This window comes from Sus scrofa, chromosome 7, assembly GCF_054392235.1.
Source record: "Sus scrofa isolate SSC_HxYL_T2T_F1_AM1 chromosome 7, Sscrofa_HxYL_maternal_Yorkshire_Landrace_v2.0, whole genome shotgun sequence".
In the NCBI taxonomy this organism is placed as follows: Eukaryota; Metazoa; Chordata; class Mammalia; order Artiodactyla; family Suidae; genus Sus; species Sus scrofa.
This window is the reverse complement of record NC_139389.1, coordinates 133,194,833-133,211,658: the sequence shown is the minus strand read 5'-3', so window position 1 is coordinate 133,211,658 and position 16,826 is coordinate 133,194,833. Positions and strand designations below refer to the sequence as shown.

At 52.4% G+C, this 16,826-nt stretch overlaps 1 long non-coding RNA gene and 1 other non-coding gene across 2 annotated transcripts; both read right to left on the bottom strand.

Moving 5' to 3' along the window:
• Window positions 1-9,685: 9,685 nt before the first annotated feature.
• LOC146402087 (uncharacterized) lies at window positions 9,686-10,965 on the bottom strand. The gene is made up of 4 exons (XR_014811421.1): window positions 10,824-10,965; window positions 10,594-10,740; window positions 10,334-10,506; window positions 9,686-9,778 (listed from the first exon to the last, which is right to left on the bottom strand). It is a non-coding gene; the product is annotated as an uncharacterized LOC146402087 (long non-coding RNA).
• Window positions 10,966-11,497: 532 nt separating this feature from the next.
• On the bottom strand, window positions 11,498-11,574 carry MIR382 (microRNA mir-382). Its single transcript, NR_162158.1, has one exon. It is a non-coding gene; the product is annotated as a microRNA mir-382 (primary transcript).
• Window positions 11,575-16,826: the final 5,252 nt, after the last annotated feature.

Sequence of the window (16,826 nt, the reverse complement as noted above, 5' to 3'; positions counted from 1 at the left end):
CTCTAGGGGCTTGGGATGGGTGGGGAAGCGGCCAGGACACACCATCAGGCACAGGCCATGCACAGGGGCGGCCCTGGGTGGGACGCCTTGCGAAGGAGCAGGCGCCGGCCTGTAGGGGGCTCTCCAGGGAGCCCCGAGACTCAGCGCCTTGGGCGTGGAACACGGACGGAACCCGAGCCATCAGTCACACACCAAGCGAAGGCTTCATGATCAGCCCCCAGCGCAACCCCCAACTCTCCCCAACGTCGCTGGGCTCTCTGGGCAGCTCTTCCAGGGTGGAGGAGACGCTGAGGGTGAGCAGGGAGGAAGACACGCTTCACGCTGAAGGCCATGCATTCACGTACCCTGGCGAGGGGCGGGCCGGCTCCGGCCTGGCCCTGCACGTGAGTGGCAGGTAGGTGGTACTGAAAACAGGCCATCTGTGTTATATTCGTCATTACTAAAGCGAACTCATCACAGACAGCCTCTCCTCAAGTACCCAGAGTGGCATCTACTCCGCGGCTGTGCAGCAGGGATGGTCGCCTCCCGGGAGCCGTCCTGAAGGTGGATCAGATACCAAGCGTGAGAGGAGACAGGTGACAAAACTCGGCACCGGCCGGACGTGCACGCCCTCCCTGCCCAGTCCCGCCTGGGGGAGCCAGCCCTCCTCCTCGGCACCGGCCCCAGCAGTGACGCGAAAGCCCCACCCGGCCCCGGCCCCCACGAGAGCTTCATCTCCAAAAGGTCCTCCAAGGTGAGATGTGATACTGAGAAAAGATCAACCATGTATTATTCGAAGTCCATAAAGCGAATATAACACGGTCGATCTCCCTTCAGGTACCAGGAGAGGTGCTGAGTTGAGGAGCCAGCGACGCGCCCAGGCCCAGGGCCCCGCAGGCTGCAGTGGGTACCGACGGCTAGTGGACCAGGTGAAGTACATTCGAAACAATTACTTTCCAACTGGTCGACCATCCGTCCTGTACCCCAGAGTGACGCTGATACCATGCTTCTTCCGCAAGGTGCCACGGCCTCCTCCGAGACGGCCTCTCTGGTGGAATTTGGTACCGAAAAGGGGTTCACCGAGCAACATTCGTCGTCCAGATGCAAAGTTGCTCGGGTAACCTCTCCCCGAGCACCAGTGGAGAGACTTGGATGCTTGGACCAAGGCAGATGCTTCAAGGTGGCCTGTGCTTCCAGAAGAGCCCCCCCCCACCGCCGCCCAGGGCAGCTGAATGCTGGGCATCCAGGGACTGGGCTGTCACCCTTGACAAGGGCCGCCCTCCCCCCTCCCCCCAGTTGCCAGGGCCAGCCACCCATCACCTCCCCCGAGGGAGCTGAATCTAGAGACCCTTCCCGGAAGTTAAGCATGAGTCCCAGGAAGAGAGGTGCCTGAGCTTGGGTGCCTTTTTCCTAGATGGCCACCCACAGGGTGCCCACAGACACCCGAAGGTCCCCTTTCCCCAGCTATCCCATCCACAGGCTGTCTGCAGATGGGGCCCGGCCCGACGCTGAGTCTCAGAGACGAAACCCTGAGGGGCCCACCCTTCCTCCCCGGATCCCAGAGGGGGGACTCCGGCCCGCCCCCACCCCCCCAGGCACAGGGCCTCCCTCCGGAAGATGATGCCTTTGGAGGGAGCTCAGTGAGGTGCTGTGCGTGTACATGACACCGACGCCCACAGCTGCGCTCTCCGAGGTCCCACCAACACTGCCTCTGGCCCCGTCTGGGCGTCGCCACCCCAGCATCTTCCAAAAGGTGATTTAACACAAGGAGGCTGCGAAACTGCTCCGTTTGATCAGCCTCATAAACCCAGCAAGTGAAACACCAAAAATAAAGGGCGGGGGGAGAGGAAGAAAAAAGCCAAGGAAATGCCAGTGACCGCTTCCAAAAAAGACAAAGCAGCTCTGCCATCACAACCCCAGCCTTTCTCAGAGTTGAACATCCCCCCTAGAGTGGACTGGCCAGTGAGCGTTGGGGAGCAGATGACATATGCCAGAAGCAGAGGCCGGATTCTGTGCCCACCACCCATTTTGGGAACTTTGGAGTGGGACCGACAGCAGAATCCTTTCCCCGACATTGGCCTGAGTTCAGAAAGCCCAGTGGGTATTGCTCCAACTGGAGCAAGAGGCCAGCCACCTAACCAGCGTCTGTCCTAAAGAGAAAACACGTATGGGCAGCTTCGCTTCGGGAATCACCGGTACTGACCTGCAATGCTGAGACGCTTTCCCAGAGCTGGCATCGCCTCCCGGCAGTGCTCCTGAGAACGGGCTGGACAGTGACAGCCAGATGGATGACATATATCATCAGAACATTCAGGGCATGTCCCCACGCACCTACCCTGGAGAGAGCTTCAGCTGCTGGCCACCTCCTAAGAGTGGCGTGGCTTCTGGAAGTTCTCCAAGGTGGGAACTGTTCTGCAAAGAGATCCCCCATGCAGTGTTGGTCATACATGAAGCATGGCAGGCACTGGGGTTGATCCCAGGCTCACCGACTCCAGGACTCTACCTTCCAAACCAGGCTCAGCCTCTGTGACCACGTGACATTCAGCCCCAACAAGGACTGTGTCCCTGGGGCCAGCCTGGAGCCCTGAGAAGCACCAACACTGGGATCCTAGGATGGATTGCAGCTGGGAACGTCCCAGCCTTCCTATGTATTCAGCAGTCGTACTAGAGACAGCTGTCCTGAAGGACCGGACGGACCCCACTGACCTAGGAACTTGTGCCTCACTTCTGGAGTCAGGTCATCCAGAACCCCAAAGGGGATGGAGAGAGACCAGGAGGGAGCAGACGGGTGACGCACACCGCCAAGATGGCACGCGCTCTGGTGATGACATGCACCCACTTTATTACCAGCATGTCACCCCTGAAGTCAGCACATCCATCTGGAAAACTCTCTGGGAAGATCTGGGAAAGGAGGGAAAGGTCAGCTGCATAGAGGCTGCTGTGCTCTGACCCCGTCTTCCTAACGACCCCATCGGCTCCCGTCCAAACCCACACGAATTTAATCATGTTAATGAGAGAGGTATCAACATTGATTTTCATAAAAATGTGTGTTTCAGAGTGAATTCCATTAAACCAATCCAATTCCCTGTTTAGTTTTCCTGGCTGCGCCGTTGAGCTGTTTTCATTTCTTTTATTTCCCTTGTTATTTTCCCCAAATCATTTTCATTAGGATCAATTCTTTTCCATTTAAAAATTTGAATGAAGATTTGATTTCCTCAACGCGCTTCTGTCTACATCAAACCGCACAGTCTAGAGCGGCTGCCACTGTCAATTTCATCGTGTGGCCGCCATGTCTACGGTGTTCTATATCCCCAGGTCAAATGGGGCAGCTGACGTGTTGTCAAGAAAATTGGATGCGTCTGCCAATTTGTAGTCAATTGAACATGTACTGCTCTGTGCCATTTCGGTTGTTTTTAGTTTTATTTTGCGTTGATTATTTTTTATCACTCTTATTTAATACAAATGGGATGAGAGGCGGACAGCCTCCATTCATTTCCTAGCCCATGAGAAAACTGAGAACGTTCTTTGGCAGCGGGAGGGAAACACAGAGAGAGGGAGAAACAAGGAGAGAATGAGAAGCTGCAGCCTTTAAAATCGCCAATTCCCTACTTATCCTCAAGGTCAAAGTACCTTCAAGGTAAAAGTGATGGAGGCAGAGTGTCTGCGGGATCAACGGTCAATGAAAAGGTGATTAAAGAGGGTCCATGGTAAGAACTGAGGCAGATTCAGCACCGACACCCTCCTTCAGGGGGCCAGGTGACCCACATCACACATGGAGCTTGGGTTCTCTGGTCAGCATCCATCCTTGTCCACTGGAGAGGTGCAGACACCCACAGCTACACCGTCCGCTCTTGGTCATGGGAGAGGCGTAGGCCCTGAGCTTGCCGCTGGGTCCCAGAAGCCATCCCAGGCAGGATTTGATACTCAAACAAAAGTTGCCTTTGTGTGATTCAACGTAAATAAAGCGAATTCACCAAGGGCAACCTCTGCTCAAGGATCAAACGTCAGCAGGGCAAGAACACCAACAAAACACCTCTTCGGCAAGGCGGCACTGCCTCCAGGGTCTAGCTGCACATGTGCCCCCTGGGGCGGAGGGTGGGGGGCTTACACCAATTCCTCTGTCTTTGGAGAGGCTGGCACTGTATTCAGGGAGCCTCTGGTATGTGACCAAAACACGTTCTTGTTTTGTTTTGTTTTTTTCTGAAGTGAGGGAGGGTATCAGGCACCAGCTTGCATGGCACAGGGCCTCCGCCAGTCCCCTGTGCTGGCTGAAGCCAGGTGAGAGTGGCCAATGGGGCCAGGAGCACACACAAAGTCAGGCCCAGGCCTGGGGCAGCACGTGGTCCTGTACCCTGGAGGGGTGCAGACGGCGAGGTCCTATCCCAAGGTGGGTGTCTCCTCTGGGGAGTCCCTGAGCTAGGAGTTAACACAGAGAAGGGAGCGGCCCTTTAACATTCTCTGTAAGTGCCGTGCGGGGTCCACCCAGCCCCAAGCCTGCGGGATCCCTGACCTGAAGACCAGCGACTCCTCCTCCAAGGTGAGCAGGACGGTGAGGGCGAGCAGATGGCATCACAGGGAGGGCACAGGTGTGGACCATCCTTCATTCACCTCCTTCCAGGAGGCCTCAAAGAGGGCACTGAATAAAGAAAATATGTCACCAGCCACAAATTCGTTCAGCATCACATCCGCTGTGCATAGCTGGGGCACAGCAGTAGGAAAACAAAGACTCTGCCCCCAGGGAGCTCACAGTCTAGTGGGTGGGAGAACGAGACAGGAAGACCTATGATGGAATAACGACGTTACCACATCAACAGTTGTTAAAAGAGCCGATGGATGCTTTTCAACTTCGCTATGTGCCAGACACGCTCTACACACTTGGCATGTGATCGTGTGTTTATACCTCCCCTAGGAGTAGGCATTAACCCCATTTTAAAGATGAATAAACTAAAGCACAGAGAGGTGGCAGATGAAGTAGCCTTCCCAAGGTCACACCGCTGGCCAACATAAGGTAATAATCAGTGCTGCTACTGATCCTTATCTGGCACCAGGAATAAATGAATCAAGCCATGGAAACACGTCTTCAGGTACCGTCAATTCTCTCTACAGAGGAAACCCTCCCAACTCCCATTGTTGGCCTTCATTCCCAGAGGTCACTCTGAGGATGAGGATACTTGAGGGGGTAGTAACACGTTGCACAAATAAAGCATGTGCCTTTCATTCAGCCAGGCTGTTGGGAGGACAGAGACGTCCCTTTCCCTACACGGCGCCACGTGTCCAAGATTATTTCATACCTAAAAAAGAGGCTCCCCATACATGCTTTATTCACCAGCGAGTCTTCAAGGAAGGGAGGAAGACCCTGGTGTCACCTACAAAGTCAGCATCATCCCTGGGAATTCTGGGCCGAGTGGCATGAATTCTGGGTCACACGTCAGGCACTTATCATGGGGTGAATCATCTGTTTCCTTACCCTGGGTAGGCGCCGGCTGAAATTTCCCCTTGTGAAGTTTTCCCAAGAAGAATTTGGTACTGAAAGGAGATTGGCCATGTAATACTCATCATAAATAAAATGAACACACCATGGACAACCTCCATTCAAGTACCCAACTAGGGTGCTGGCTTCTGGCATGTCCCAAACATCAGGCCTAAGGACGGATGGGATGCTGAGTGTGAAGATGCTGGCAACACACATTGGCAATGAAACAAGCATGGACTCCCGTGTCCCTTCCTTGTAAGTAGCCCCCTTTCTGGGAAGCCATTCAGGAGGGACACACTGCAACGAAGAGGAGCAGAGCATCACGTTATACACAAAGCGAGGGCCACAAGGATGACTTCCTGTTAAGCAGGAAGTGGATCTACAGTGAAAGTACCACCTCTTCAGGAAAGCTGGCATCAGGGACAAGGGGTACCCCTAGACATGCGCGGCACACAGAGGTGAGCAAACACAGGTGACACATACATGAAGAGACGTGCGCACACTCAGCTCAACTATCTATCCAGATGTGCAGACACCAACTCTAGTTTCTGGGTGACTTAGGGCCAGATTTGATACCTAAAAAAAGGTCAACCATGTATGATTCGTCAAAAAAAATAAAGCGAATGCACCATGGAAGACCTCTCTTCAAGTACCACCAAGTAGCTCTGGTAAGAAAAACCCCACTTCTCCCTTCATGTTGGCTCCACCTCCAAGCATCTTCCCATGGACGGTCACACACCAAGGGGGAGGACTGGGTCACACAGCATCAGGAAACTGTGCGCTCTGCCATCCACCTGTGGTCAACAGTCCCTCCATTTACCCTGCAGGAGCTGACCCCAAGGTCCCGCCCTGAAGTGGTACTCTGCCTCTTAAAGCGGAATTTGGTACTGAAAAATAGGTGAGCCGTGAATGGCTCTTCACCAATAAAGTGAGAGCTACACAGATAACCTATCTTCAAGTCACACAGATTAGCACTGACCAGGTGCCAGTGCCTCGTCTCCAAAGCTGGCCTTCTTCAGGAAGTCCCTCTAAAGACAGAGTGAACACTGATTGTTAGCAGACTGATAGAGCAGCATGAATGAAACACACCCTCTAAGTTCAACCAGCCCATCCTAGACCCTGAAGTAGCTCAGACATGCACACCTTTGCCTGCCTGGCAAAGGATATCTAAGAAGCACTTCCAAGGCATTGCAGGTGGAGAGGTCAAGTTCATAAACATTCATTATTTATCACAGCAGGGACCATTTCCTCATTTTGTATTTACATCAGTGATCCTTTCCTCACCTATGTCTTGTGTCCAGGAAGCTCCCCAAAGCTGGAGTTTATTCCAGAGAAGTTGAATTTGCCATACTGCTCTTAAAGAACATGACAGCATGGTACACAAACTTTATGATACTAAGGTATGGCACTGACCTCGGAATTGTGGCCTCATCTCCAAAGGTAGGCAGAACTTCCGAGGAATCTTCCTAAGGATAAATGGCATACTTAGGGTTAAGAGGCCAGCAGACATATGACAAAAAAAAAAATCTCTATTGCTAAAAATAAATTCACGTACCTGGCCAATGGTACTGACTCCACATCTGTCCCAGAAAGTGGCACTGCAGAGAGGGACCCTGCTGTGGTGGAAGATGATATTGAGAAGGGTGGAAGCTGGGTATAATTCGTGTTACACAGACAAATGCAGACTGTGAATGACAACAGAAAGTCCTCCAGAGAAAGATGGCAGTGTGGGGCCAGATCAGAGATTTTTTTTTCCTTCTCTAGGATCTAATGAAATAAACAACAAATGACCATTTAGCCTGAGGCAAAGCCAACACATAGAAAAGTATTCATAGAAATAATAGAAGAAAACATCCTTGAAATGAAGGTACAACTAACTTGACTCATCAAGCAGGGATAATATGATTCAGAAAAAAAATGACGAAGGAAAATTGTGACTGAGTCAGATCTTGGGGAAGATTAGAACCTTCTCCTTCACAGAGAAACGATGGCTGAAATGCAACCACAGCTGCAGTCAATTGATAAATAAATGCATAGCTGAAAGGAATGAAAGGGGAGCCCTTGGCTGCCAATGAAGAGAGAATTTAATTCACAGCAACAAGTGTGCAACCTGCCACCAAGGGATCTAAGGGATGCTGCACTAGAGGCTTAGAGGGTCCGTAGTCCTCACGTCCAAGCAGGAACAGAACATGTGACATTGGGCCCAAGAGGGGTGGCAACTGGCGTGGAAAGGAGAGCCAGAAAACTCTATACTGGTCCAGAGAGAAGACAAGAGAGGTTGTTTCTGCCAATACTATGGGTAGAATGAGTTCCTCTGAGAGAAACCAAGCTCCAGGACAAAGATGTGGTGAGGATTTATACCACCCATAAGGTATGGGACTCCTTAGGCCAACAGAGGATTAGAAGAATTGGTCTCTGACTGGTGAGAGTCTGATGCCATACGGAACCAAATGCAGAACCATAATGTTGCAAAAGGTACAACAAAACACACTCTAATCGCCACTGATGAGAACCACACAATGAAAAGTTGCACAACCCATGAAGGAAAGTGCTATCATGAGTCAAGAGACTGAAATAAGGGTCGATCTTATATGCCTGGAACTGAGAGAAATTAATAGTAAGTATTGTTAAAGCAACTAAAGGGATTTAAAAGAATTAGACATCATAGGGTCAAATAGTGTGAAAAAATAGGTATATGAGTAAAAGTGTAAGAGCAATGGTCAGACATTCTCAGAGATAAAAGACCTCCCAGACTATAGTGCCCCAAAGTCTTTCCAACAAAGTAGATGAAGGTCCACCAGAAAATACAGTCCAGCTAAGGAAGGGGTATGTGGAGAAAAAGCTAGTGACATACGAAATGCAGAAGACAATGGAGCAGCATCTACAAAGTCCTAGGGGAAAAAAGTAGGCTGAGAATGTTATACCTAGCTAAGTTGTACCTTGTGTATTTAAGCAAGAAGAGGATATAGTTATAGTTCCATGTGCCAGGACTGAGCAGTGTCTATGAACCATTCTTGAAGAAACAGTTATAAAATCCATTGTGAGATATGAATGAAAATGAAAAATTCAGGAATAGAGAAGGTTTACTTTAGGGAAAAAACCCACTAGTGAGCAGTAATGAATATAAATATAGAACTACCATTAAACATCCATAAGAATGTGGTTATAGAACAAAAAGCAAATATTTATAATATTATATTGTGCAGTATAGCAAAAAAAAAAGAGCAGGAGGTGGAGCTGATTTCCTTATCTTTCAGAACCTGAAGTGAAATTAAAATAGTTAAAATACACAATAACTGCTTCATGTTTGCACAATAATTTTTCTTAATTTTATAAGGATCTTTTAGGAAATAGTATTTCTTACTATAGAGCAAGAAACATCAGTTCTTCTGATCTTTTTCAGTTTATTTTTATCTTAAATTCAAGTAAAATTAGAGTTTACATTTTTTTAAAAAAAGACTAGATACAGTGTGATCCTGTGTTTGTAAAATATTTGTCTCTCACTTTGTCTGTCTACTTTTCTATCTGGATATATGATCAGACAGGTATTTGGAAATTTCTAAAACCCTGATGATTATTTCTGGGTGATCAGAGACTGGGTAATTGTCTCCCTCTTGATTTGCATTTTCCCGTGTTGCTCAATTTTTTATTATGTATCATTTTTATAAAGACGGCCCAAAATAAAATCATCATTCTTTTTTAAAAGGAAAACAAGGAATTGAAAATAGGACTGCCCTCTGTCCTCAAATTTGGTATGACTTCCAGGTCAAAAGATGTGGTGAATCACCCATTCACTTAGCCCAGAAAAAGTGCTAAAACTGGCACCCCCTCCTGACTTAGCCAACACGTCTAAGAAGTCCTTCCTCTAAGACAATACTGAAATATTTAGTGAGGTTTTTTTTTTTTTTTTTAAGAAAAAAGCACCCCCCAACCCCCTGCAAAGCATCACAGACACTCCTATCTCCCCAATAACTCGGGTCTTAAACTTAAATCATAAGTTTCTTCCCCCAAACTGTCAAGGTCTTCCATGAATAGACTGAGTGAGGATGAAGGCACTAGTGACACCTATCTGGTAGTTCCAGGGCCAACCACACATTCAAGTACATCGGCCTGGAACCAACGTGAGCGTATCTTCCCCCAAATTTCCATCAGCTCCAAGAAGATGCCAGATGAGATGTGATACCGAAAAGAGATCGACCGTGTATTGGGCATCATTAAATAATGCGAACTCACCACGGACAACCTCCCTCCAAGTACCATGAGGTGGCCTGGCTTGTGGCCCTGCATCCACAGTCTTGGGAGTGGCCTCTTAGGATGGATGGGATGCTGTGGGTGAGTGGACCAACCAGATCAATCCCAAAGTCAAACCCATGCTCCCTGGTTCACCAACCCAGGATTAATGTGGACAGGAATACCACTTCCCGTACTTGGCTGGCCATGCAAGCAATGCAAAGAAGTCAGCCACAGGTGAGTCATTGGAAACGAAGCAAAGAGCTCTTGAAAGACCACACATTTGCAAGAACAGGTAAGCCCCTGCCTCCTTGGTAGACCTGGGCTCATCTTAGAGGAGGTCCCTGGAGGAGGTGATGCTGGGGGTTGGCAAACCAGGGGCACAAGGGTCCCATCTCCCGTCCCTCCTATATCCCAGGAGCTGAATGATCAAAGATGCTTCCAGATGACCCTTTGAGGATGGGTTCCATAGTGGAAAAAGTGAGCCCTGTGCACTTTAGTGTTAATTTTTTTTAAGTTAGGGCACTCCAACAGCCTCGCTAGTTTGTCTTCAAGTTGGCAACTGCCTTAGTGTCAGCTTGGACACGGGGGTTAGTAACATGCATCCTCAGGGAAAGCACGCGTTGTGGGCTCGGCCATCCAGGCACCCACCTTGGAAGCAGCGCTGGCTCAGGAAGCCCTCCGAGGCAGAATCTGACACTAAAAGAGAGGAGAGCCGTGTATGACTCGCTTTGATGAATCGAATTCATCACGGCCAGCCTCTCTTCAAGTACCATACGTGAATGCGTGAGAAATCCATCGCCTGTCCTGCCAAGGCAGCCACCCTGTAAGGAAGGGGTGGAACAATCTTGGGTAGTGGGCCGAGTGACATACGAGCACATGGATTGCATGCTCACCCGAGACGCACTTACCCTAAGTGGTCCTCCTGGGCGAGAAGGGCTGCCGTCCCGTGGCCGTCATCATGTAAGCACCTCGCGGTGGTCCCTGGGCTCCTGGGATGGATCAGCACGGAGAACCATGGCCGCTTGCCGAGGTGGGCCTCGCCTCCATGGGCCCCCCTGTGGAGAGATGGGATGCTAGGGGTTAGAGGATCGGGGCCTTCTCTACCACCTAAGCCTGTACTCTGTCAACAGTCACGCACCCTGGAGAGGAGCTGGCCGGAGCTTCAGGTCCCTCACTGGAAGACACCGTCATGTCCCAGGAGTGCTCCAGAGGCAGTGAGAGTGATCACGGGTTCACCAGGGCTGACTCATCGCCATTTAAGTCTACACGCCCTCCCGACCAGGGTGGTCCGAGTCCACGGAGCGGCCGCCATCACAAGTCCTTGGCTGCTCCCCAGAGTTGGCAGGGCTCCTCCGAGTCTTCCGGGGAGGGGACTTCTTGGGAAGTGGGCCGAGTGACATACGAGCACATGGACTGCATGTTCCATGGGCTGGTGGGTGGGGCTGGTGCTGAGGGTTGGTGACTAGGGGGCCCAGAGGGTGAACCAAGTGCGTGCCCTCTGGTCAACCAGTCACAGCCTGGACAGCGCTGTTACCAGCGTCCCTTCTGGCAGTTGGCCTTGGGTCCAGGAAGCCTCTCTTCAAAGTCTTGTAAGGTGACACTGGGACAGGACCACAGACGTTCCCCTGGAGTTGGCATGGCCCATGGGAAGGCCTCCTACAGACGGAGGATGCTCAGGTTAGTGGGCCAGATGACTTACAGCCAGGTCAAGCACCTGGCCCTGGTGGCTATCCAGTCCCTTCTTCTTGAGCACATGAAGACTTCGTCCCCGAGGCTGCCATTGGGTCCAGGGGGTCCTTAGAGGTAGTATTTGGTACTGAAAAAAGTGTTGTCCGTGAATGATTCGTCATAAGTAAAGCGAATCCACCACGAACAACTTCTCTTCAAGTACCACAGAAAAGCAGAGACAAGACAGACAAGGGGTCCTTTCCAGTTCTCCAAGGGGGGCGGCCTCCAGTCACTGTCCTGTGGGCAGATTGGACACTGAGCGTTAGAGAGACAGATGGCGGGTGGCCGGAGAACACACCGGAATAGGCAGGGGTGCGGCCACTCACCTCCTCCGGGGTGGCGCTGACACTGCCCCTTCCCTGGAGTGGCAACTGCATTCCTGAGTCCTCGGGGACAGGTGCAGGGATGAGAAGAGTAGGGTCACTTGCCGTGCTTCCTGAGGCAAACTCGTCTTCCGTCAGGAACTTTCCATGTGTGTGTGGACCTGGGGGTTGCTGAGTGGGGACTTCCGACTTCTCAACAGAGCACACTCGGTTCTCCATCAAGCACATCGAGGTAAGCTCCTTTGTGCCCTGTGCGATCTACCACACCAGGGCCACTCCGGAAAGAGCCCGTGGCCACCGGGGGCAGCTCCTGGAGAGTCTGCCCAGCCCGGGCCCCAGGGCACCCTCAGGAGGATCTGAGGGGGGCTCACCAAGCCCTTCATGATCCTGGGAGACCCCCCTCGCCCTTCCCATCCCCTCCATTCCACCAGCCAGCTCAGCCCGTGCGCCACTCAGGAAAGTACTTCCAAGAAGGAGGACGTCAATGGCCACTCACCCGCCTTGTCCCCAACCACCTCAGACCAGTGCGGCCAGGTTTATTTCCCGAAGTCAATTCTGAAAGAACCCAAACTTCATGCCCACAGTCACTGGACCAGCTTGGATCTGGCAGTGCTGATAATGGCACCTTCTTCCAAAGCTGCTGCCTACCACTGACTCACTTCAGGACCCTGACTCAGCAGTTATCACACCTGTCCAGCCTCTGGTTCACCACCAGCCCCACCTTCTCTGGTTCATCAAAGCCATCCCTGGATCTGCTGGCTTGACCCTTAGGGCCTCCCGTGTTCTCTGTGTCTCCCTCCTCCACGGAGGCTCCCATCTCAACCAGCTCCCTGCTGCAGCTACACAGTAGCTGCCCCCATGGGCTCTCTACTGCCTCCCTTGTGGTCAGAGTGACCACTTCAACATACATCATGCCTCCCGTCCTGCTGAGAACCTGCCCAGAGCTTCCATCACACTCAGAACAAAACCCCAATGCGCCCCCGCCTCTGAGGCTGCCTGTCTCACCCCATACCTCGGTCCAGCCCCACAGACCTTCTGAATTTTTCTCAAAGAGGCCAGAGGACTTCTGTGTGCCTCACCCTCCTTCTGAAATGCTTTGACCCCAAGATCTCCATCTGACCCACCCCCACTTTGTTCCCATCTCCCCTCCCAGGAGAGAGCTTTCGAGACCCTGTATTTAAGACCAGGGTCCTCATTGCTTGTGCCTCTTTCTTGAACTTTCGCTGCTTTCCTTTTCTTCTTAAAACTTAACAGTGGACAAAATTTATGTTTCATGGTTTGGTGTCATTGTCCATGTCTCCCAACCAAGTTGTCAAATTCACATGAATAAGGACTTTATCTTGTTCACTACCCTTGGTTTAGGGGAAACAACTGAGGTCTAGGGTCATATAGAAGGTAGTTCGCACTCAGTCGTTATTTGTGGAATGACTGAATCGTTCCTCACTGATGGATCAATTCATGGATAATTCATTAGCATCATGGTGATGCTAACAATGAGAATCTGATGGTGCATAGCAAGAGCCCTAGTGAAAAAGCATCATGGCCAAAGCAGATATCCCTTCCCCAAAGCAGTTATCAAATGCTTTTGGTCTTTTGGGGCGGGGGGGGGGGGTTGAGTGAAGCAGGTGAGGTCTGTTGGAGACAAAGATTCGACTCCACTCAACGCACTCTGCATGCACACGGGAAAGAGGCGATGCTAATGTGTCTCCCTGAGGTTGGCACGGCTTCCAGAAAGCCTTCCTGGGCAAGAGTAGACAACCACAGTCTTTCATGGAGCCAATACCAGAAGGATGACCAATTGGGTGTCAGACAATATTATCACCGCATCCCCACATTAGCATGGCCTTCAGGGATTCACTTTACAAAAGGTCCGGGGTTCACTTGAACCAAGTGGCAGAAGTTCTATGCGAATGCGATGCTCAGTGGTCAGACTCTTCAGGATGGGTTGGTGCAGATACCAACCTCCCTTCCAGAAGCTCACAGCCCTCCTAGGCAGCCACCTTCAACAGGGATTAGATTCTAGTCTCGGGTGCAAAGAGCGACCTGCGTCATAAAGGACACGTGTGCGCGGTGATCCTCCATCCAGAACACAGCTTGGATGGGTATGAAAACCAAGACCTCCCTGAAGGTGGAACGCTACCCGAGAAGCCCTCCAAAGCAGTATTTGGTACTGAAAAACTGGATGTCCCTGTATGATTCGTCACAGATACAGCGAACACAGCAGGGCTAGCCACTCTTCAAGTACCAAAGGCTAAAGGCTGATGAACCTTGTCCTCCCCAGGGTTGGCCTTGCCTCCAGCTAGTCCTCCTAAGGGTGAATTGGGGTCTGAGGGTTAGGAGGATTGGGTGCTGCCCATGGGAAGGGAAGCCCCCAGCCAACCATGCAAGTGAATGCTCTCTAGCTAACCATGCATTCCTGTCCCCTGGGAAGGGGCTGAGGCCAAGAGCTTTTCCCAGGAAGCTGCCCAGGCAAGATCAATACTTAGAAACACAAACCTTCCCTTACAGGACTCAGCATAAATAGAGCCAACCCGGCGAGAAGAAGGTCTTTCCAAGGGCTGGGTATTAGCACAGAGAAGGAGTCACCGCCTCTTCTCCCGGAGTCTGTTCTGAGAAGGTACTGGATAGGTAGGGACTGTGGATCAGTTGACATACATCATTGAGAAAATGTATGTTCTCTGATCAACCATCCACTCCCCTATCATGGACCACGCCCTGCCCTCAGGTTGGAGACCTGTTGGAGCACACCTCCAGGTGGGGAGCTTGTCCTGAAAAATAGAAGCTCCCAGGTGATTAGCCACACGCCCAAGGACACCCCAACAGTCAAGGCCACTGCCACTCAGTCCCGGAGGCTAAGCACTCAAGGCCTTGCGGCGACAGCTGGGGACTAGGTGGCTTCATCCCCATCTAGGCCCAGGGCCTGAGATGGGTGATTCTTTCCAGAACTGGGGGAGGCAGTTCCTTCCCGAAGGTAGAATCACACAGGCAGGATGAAGACGACACTGCATTTCTAATGGAACAAGCACGGTGGAGCCACCCCGCCGTGGACACCACCTGTTCAGGTGTGGAAGAGGAGCTGCATCCCCCCCACTCCTGAAGGTAGATTGGATGCTGAGGGTCAGGGGTCACATGAGTCCTCCCTAGACTGCGGGTTGGCGTGGACAGCAATAACCTTTCCCTGGAAGAGAGGCACCTTCTAGGAGGTGCTCGGAGGTGAGGTGGGATGCCCAGGGCTGAAGAAGCCGTCATGCGGCCATTAACACGACACTCCCAGACCAAACTCTGACTCTGAGGGGGGGGGGGTGGACCTGAGCATTGAACCTGCCGGGCCCCCAACATCCTCAACGGATGACTGTGTTCTGAGGGCCCAGGACCCTGCACCCCATACCTGGTGGGCATGCTGCCACAGCTCCCCTTCCTGAAGGTGGGCCATCAGTCCTCCACGGTACCAGAACATCCACCCATCGCCAAGGCTGGGGTCACTTCCGGGGCATCCCCTGCAGATAGAAGGCGTTCTCTGGGTTAGTGGACTGGGAACACGTCCATCCATCCAGGGCAGGCCCCGGGGTCAACTCCGTAGTCACATACCTTACGGGGAGGTGGACAGTTCTCTTACTGTGAAGCTGGCATCCCCAGCGGGCATCCGTCCTGAACGGAGGCCGTGAAAGGATGCCACGGTGCCAGCCGCCATGAACCCAATAAAGCCACGCAGGTGGGAGCAGCAGAGCTTTGCAGTGGCCATGGCCTGTCAATACAATCAGGGTCTTGGAGGTGGCGGGGACTCTATCCTCCACCCAACTTGAGGTCTGGGTCAGCCTCCCAGCCCTGTAAGTGGAGGGGGTCGGGAATCCTGACGCCGGTGTTCCCCCCACTGGCAGCATGCATGCGTGCAGCCCTGGGAGACAGAGCTCTAGAGGCGAAGGGCTGTCCGGTGTGTGGGCCTCCTCCAAGTCGGTCTCGTCAAGCAGAAGGACAGAAACGCCACCGGCTCTGTGGCAGGGCCGCGTGACATCTACCTGGAGCGGAAGTAGACACGGGGGTCAGCGACCTCAGAGAGGGACAGGAAGGCAGAGCCAAAGTCGCCTGCCTCTCACACACCTGGGGAGGTGGACGATGGGTGGCCCTGCGTCCAAGGAGCATCCTGTGTGGCACATGACCTTGAAATCAGGGTGTCCTCAGTGGAGTCTTCGTGAAGCAAATAACCTTTCCTCTAGTGTCCCAATGGAGGGGACACCACATCCTCTCCCTTGGGGCCCATGTGGCCTCCAGGAAGCCACCCTGCAAAGGACGGGGCCTGCAGGGTCAGTGTCGAGGAGAGCTGTAGTCTGGGGCGGGGGGAGGCTCACCGGTCAGACACCCACTGACCAGCCTAGCAGGGCCGGGGACTCAGAGGTCCCATCTCCGGAGCAGGACCTGCATCAACCCTCACCCCAAGGCAGGTGGGACTCGCAGGGGCGTGCCGTCCCATGTATCATGAAACACATCAAGTTCACTGCAAAACCACTGCACAGCAACCCCAGGCTCCTCCCCGCCAGCCTCCCTTCCAGGAAGCACGCCCTCCACAGCTCAGGCCGGGCCCCGGGCTCACAGCTCACACCAGGCACACGCTCTCACGTCTCCCGTGCGGGCTGGCCTCCGAGGCAGAGTTTGATATTCAAAAAGAGGTTAACCATGTATTATTCATGATGAATGAAGCGAACATAACACGGATAACCTCTCCTCAAATATCCCTGAGTAGCTCCGAAACGAAAACCATGGCCTCTTCCCCACCACCGTCTTTGCCTCTGGAAGACGCTTGGCAGGACGAGCTGAGTCCCCAGGGGCGGGCGGCGTGGCGCTCACGTCCTGTAAAGAAAGCCCTGTGCTGGCATCCATTGTCCCCTCCCACGCTGTGCTTGGTCCCAGGGCCCGGACGTGGCTCTGACACCCAAGTCCAAGCCCCAAGACCGGAACCATGGAACTTTCTGGAAGTCAGAAAGACTTCCAAAGTAGGTTCAATCCTAAAACGAAGCACCCCCCCCCCCCGTGCCCCATGCCTCCCCCAGGACATCCTGAGAGGTGGGCTCTGAGGACAAGAAGAAGCCAGCCCA